Here is a 6,000-nt window from a genome sequence, read left to right on the forward strand (position 1 = left end):
AAAACTCTGCACTTTGCCAAGGGCTGCTTCTGCGCCAGGCCCTGCGGGGGTGGGTCTTTAAAGCCGGTTCTCAAGTTCCTAAAGCCCTTTGGGTCTTGGGGATGCGAACCTCATGGGTTTTCAGGCCAGGTGTTGTGGGCTTCATCTCAGGAGCTGTTAGTAAAAGCTGGGCTGCCTGATGTGGGGGAGGAACCCTTTGCTCCTCAGAGAAAAGCCGAGTTCCATCCCGATGGTGGGTCGCCACCCCCGGGGTGGGGTTGTGAGGGCAGAACCTTATCTCAACCTCTCCTGCAGGTGGGCCTTGTCTCATTTTCTGATGTGATGGAGTGGTTTAGATTTCAGATCTTCTTTAGAATTGTTCCGTATGTAGCTATAGACTCAGTGTTCTCAGGGCAGCAGGTGACTGGGGGCTCTTCCTCTATTGCTGTCTTGATCACTCCCTGCTTTAAAGTCTATCAACTCTGCCGCCCTCACCCCACCATCATCTACCACTTAAGGCTTTATGGAAAGTGGGAAAGGGAGAAGGGGACATACGAAATAATTTACAATGATCTTGTGACTTTACCACCAAAAGTTCACCTTCTTCCCTGACTGCCTCTTACAGATCTTCCTCTACCACGTGTGACAGGCTGTAAAGAGGGAAAAATCAAAGCGACTTGGGCTCTGATGACTGAAATTCTCTAGGGCCACAGGGTTGCACAACACCACTTAATTGATGGAGCTGCTGGTGGAATCCAGCGTAAATGGGCTCTCTCAGAGCTGCACAATCCTGCAATCTCGCCTCTGGGCTAAGTTCGCTTATCGATGAAATGGGGATGATGATAATAGCCATGCCCTGCAGGGCTGTTGTAAAAAACGAAATGAGTTAAGCCTACATAATAAATGCCATGCTAAAAATGATAGGGGTTCCATGCTGGCGATAGGGGTAGAGAGAAGGCTAGCTTGGGCTTGCTCAAGAGCAGAGTAGCTAGGGCATCATTGCTTCAGTTTTTCACAGCCCACTTTGCTCTGTCCTGGGAGAGGTGGAGGATCCAAGCCTGCCCCCATGCTGCGCCCAGAGTAAGCCCTTCAGGAGACTTGGGGGAGGGAGGGGATAGCTGGGAGCCTTTGGAAATCTGAGATGAAAGAGACGACAGAACTAGAACCCTGATCCTGTTTTCTTTCCATGACTTTGCCTCTGGCTTGTGAGTTCAAAGCAGTCGCTTCAAGTTGGTGATGGAATGTTTTGTGTAAAGTACCTTGAAGCGGGACCGGGACCATGGTTCAGTAGTTTTGTAGAAGCTTCACAGCCGAGAGAATTCAACATGCCATGAATCGAATTCTAGTTGCTCACCTACCAAAAAAGCTGGATGAAGGGTAGAGAGAAGTTTTAGATGCTACCCGCAGCTCGAAAATTCATAGAGACGATTGCCTGCAAACAAAGAATGATGCCAGTGAGAAAACAGGATTATGCTTTCTTGTCTAATTTCACTAGATGCTGGAGTTACTTTGGCGAACTGGCCCTTATTCCTGCAGGAACTCCCAACCCCCACTTTCCCCAGTGACCTCCCCTCTTATTCAACTTGTGGGGGGGTGGCTCTCTTTTCCCCAGGGAGGGTCCCCAGGTCCCCAGGGTTTCAGTCCCTGAGGAAGGTTTGGGAAGGTCCTCTCCTTGTTTAGACGCAACGGAGTCTCGTGTATCATAAAAGGGATCTGACTGGTTTACGAAGATGCATTTTCACTTACCCAAGAGTTTGTCTAAATCCTTTCCCCTCCCTCCTCAGTGGGTTTTGGGTTGTTTGCCTAGTCAAAGAGGGAAGCAGTGAAGGGGAAAGGAGCTTAGAACGCTGATGAATGGTTTACTTCTTGTTAGCAACCCAAGTTAAATATTTAATGGACAGAAGCTGGTATGGACTGAAATGCCACTTGGGGGATAAATGCCTGGCTTCGTTTGTCCTCCTCTATTTGTTACTACTCTGCTCTGAGCTCCCCCAACACCATCTATAATGTCTGAGCAGGTTTACTGGGTAGTTGTCAGTGTTTATTTTCACTATCTCTAACATAACAGCTTCAAATATAAACACAAACAGAGCCAACGTCAAGGAGAGCATCTGTGGAGGCCACAGGGCTAAAACAGACTCTCAGAAATGGGCTTGACGTTTCCCTTGGCAGTGTTCGTAGCCTCCTTGGAAAGGCTTAATGCACATCTCTGCTGCTGGCAAGCTCTAATTTGGGGAAGAAGTTGGCAGGTGCCCACAAAGAACAATAGGCTTTTAATTAAGGTCTGGAGGGCCAGGAGCCCAGGAAGCCCCTTTCCCGATGAGTTTCTTTTTTAACACTTGCATTTCTTCTAACTGCCTTACAAACAATAACTTGTATGCTCCATCGAAGCAACTGTGTTCGTTAATCTTCTGTAGCACAGGAATTTCTCGCAACATAAAGGCGGTAACGGGATTTTATTTTTTTGGCAATACCTTGAAAAATGAGTGTTAACTTGTGTTCCTGGTTTGAGGCAGTTGATTTTACCAGGGTGATGCTGAATATGATCTCATAACTTGGGCTATCCATGCAAACACCCTCCGTGCAAAGATCTGACACTAGAATTAATGTAAACATGTTTCGGTAATGGCCGTATTGAGTAGCTCAGGAAGATTTTTGCATGCAGAGATGGAGCCTGTTAAGCATCGTTGCTATGGAGACAGAGTTGGATTAATTAAGGCCTGAACAGATGTTGTGAAGTGTGCAGAATGCACTGTTTTCTGCTAGTAATTAAAGAGGGGATGTGTGTACGTGAGAGGAGAAAAAAAGAGACAAAGCAGGGAGAGACAGATAGATGTGCTTGGCATTGAACACACATGTCCTCTGGTAAAACGAACTGCTGATCACTCTGCTGATACCACTCCTATTTTCTCCTCCCATGCCAGACAGAATAATTGCTTGAAATGGACAAGGGGTCCATTCATTCTTGCTTTTTGGGGTCTGATTTATAAGAGGCATAGGAATACACAAAAACATGTTCTTAAACCAGTGAGTTCAAACAACCCATCTGTCTGAACCCTCAAATCAGACTGGCCTGTGTTGAATGGTTTTTAAACTACCTGGCACGGAGGCCAAGTCTGTGGATTGGAGCTCTATTAACTGTCCAGCCTGCCGGGGTACTGTCATGAGTGAATTGGCTGCCAAGAAAGAGATTGGCTGCCCAATGCCATGGAGAAATTGTCATGGGAATGCCTTCAAGATTAGAAAGTAAATGAAACATCCATCTAGTTCAGGTTTAATTTGGAAGATATTTCAGTTTGAACTAAATGTTGACTTTTAAAACTGTTTTCACTTGAATGATTTAATGCTAGATTGAGGTCCAGGTTCAGCAAATTATGTTCCATCTGAATGCTGCTTAGCAGCCCCAATGAGTAGAGTCCCATGTTGTCTCCTTCTGGTCGGCGGGAGGGAATCAGTGGGTTGAAATCATCCTGAGAGTCTTCGGCTGGATGGACTGGCAGCAGTTTGATCAGAACTGGTAGCTTTTAAAGAGAGTTTTTTTTTTGTTTTGTTTTGTCTCAAAGCTGTGAGGAAAGTGTTGTCTGAAAATGGGGAATCAGAGCATCACACACAGAGGTACTTTGTTTCTTGGGAGATAGTGTCCTGGTGTCTTAGAGGCCAGGCTTGGCTTCTTCCCATTCCCAGACCATGGAGTTGGGCCAGAATGGGATGATGTATAGGGGATTGCATGGGGGGAGAGAGAATGACAAAGCTGTCTCCTCCAATCTTAGGTGTTTGATCATATACATAGGCCCTTAAAAGAGTCAGGCACCCCCAGATAGAATTTTTACCGAACTTTGCTGTGCCACTGATGACAGCCTAGTTCAGTCTATGAATGGGGCATTTTTTTGGTCTTAATGAACTGAAGCCTGCAGGCAACCCTAAATTTTAGTGCAGATCAGACACCTTACAACTGCGTGCTGTTGAGAACTAAGGGAGAGAGGGACAAACTGGATGGATATGAATGTATCACTTCCTGGGGGGGATTCCAGTTCACATCTTCATGTCTATGCTGTCCTCTCCAAACATGACCTGTAGCTCACTTCCCCCCCCAAACTTGTTTGTTGAATCTGCCGTATTTTCCACTTTTCCTCTTATTTGAGGATTATCTTCATTTATCTCATGGGAGAAAAGCACTACTGTGGCTAGAGAAATAGAATTCACATATTTGGCTTTTCAATTAACTGTGGTTTGTCTATCTCTGGTCATTGAGACAATGAGACAAAGGTCCTTGTTTTTTTAAAAACAAAAACAAAAAAAAACTTTGCCCCAACACAGACAATAAGGGGGGAAATATACTCTGGGTAATTGGTTTACTGAAAAAAAATGGGGATGGGAGGAAAGCAACAGTGGTTTGATGACTTTAGACATCTTAAGAGCTTCAGTACAGGAGTACAAGAGCAACGGTGGAAGCAAATGAATAAAAATAGAGCCAGTATAGGAAGTTAATTCAAGAGGAAACCTGCTTTTCCCCTAACTCAGCAAATTTTGAAAGTGCTTCATTCTTGTTACATGTTAATACGTCTTCTTCCTGGGTGTGTGGATACACACATTATTTGTGGTCACTTCAGTATCCTTGGTGCCCCAACAACAACCTTTACTATTTTCTCTGTCCTTTCCTGTGTCTGTATGAGGCCAAAAGAACCCAACTAGCACTATGCTGCAGACACAATCCACAACCCCAGCAAGCCAGGTAGCCAAATAAGAAGCATACAGAGTATTAAGTGTATTTCCTACTTGGCCAGTGGTCCAGGCTTCAAGTCCCCTCTGTCATCCATCCACCAGCTATTCATCTAATATGAAGTCAGTGAACATCTGCCATGCTCCGTTCTCTGCTTTGACGTGGGGGCGCAACACGCTGTCTACATACCTACCCGCCAGCAGGGCGCCATCTCTGGAACCAGACGAGATCTCTCATTGTAGCAAAAGAACAGCTTTGAACAGCCTTGTTGAAGCAGCATCACAAAGCAATGAAATTCCAACAATGAAATGAGTAGCCCAAGCACATAGTTGTAGGAGTTAAATGGGGAAGGTTCTGAGAAGGGGGGAGGTGCGAGGAGAGACTGGCTAGCAAGTATTTTGGTTGGTTTTTGTCTAGTGTGAGTGTTGTGACATTTTAAATCTCATCTTGACCAGAGCAGACACTCCTTGGGAGGTGTTTGGAAATGAGTAGGAGGTTTTCCTTTGTCATTATCACTGGGAAGAATTACTAGCTTTTAGTGGCGAGGAAGAGCAGGGATGCTCAGATGCTCTAGCAGGTGAGGGAGGCAGTTCTATAAGAATTGTTGCCTCCAAAAGCCACAGAGAAACATGGATTAAATGCCAGCTTTTGAGAATAATTGATTCACAAGGTGAATGCAAAGGTGGAAAAGCATTTTAGAAACCTTTCCTACATCCTGAGATGTGACTCTCTTTAGAGGCTGGTATTTGGAACACCTTGACTTTTACCCAGACTTCAGATTTTTGAGTATCATGTAGATTCAAAGAAGAACCTTAGTGCAAGCGTTCTGAGAGGGATCATTCCCTAACGTTGTCATCCAAAAGTGATAGGAAAGACCAACACAACTCAAGCTAACGAGGCTCTGACGTTTTTACAAAACACATTCTAACTTTAGCTGACATTTAATTTAAAAAGCCCAGCAGTGTAGCAGGGAGTGGATTGATTTGGAAAGTAAGGATGTGCGATAATGAGGGCTCTGCCATGCTCTTCATGCTGAAGGGTAATAAATGATCTATTCCTGGCCGAAAGCAAAGGAGACAAAGCACTTGTCTGTATTTGCCCTGCAGAGAGACTAAAAGTCATTCAACTACTGCTTTTCTCACTTGAGCATATTCTCATATTTTTTTTTGGCCATGCATGTGGCATGCAGAAGTTCCTGGGCCAGGGATTGAACCTGTGCCACAGCAGAGACAATGCTGAGGCCTTAACACTAGGCCACGAGGGAACTCCCTTCTCATACTAATCTTGATGACAAACAGGAA

This window comes from Sus scrofa, chromosome 2, assembly GCF_000003025.6.
Source record: "Sus scrofa isolate TJ Tabasco breed Duroc chromosome 2, Sscrofa11.1, whole genome shotgun sequence".
NCBI lineage: Eukaryota > Metazoa > Chordata > Mammalia > Artiodactyla > Suidae > Sus > Sus scrofa.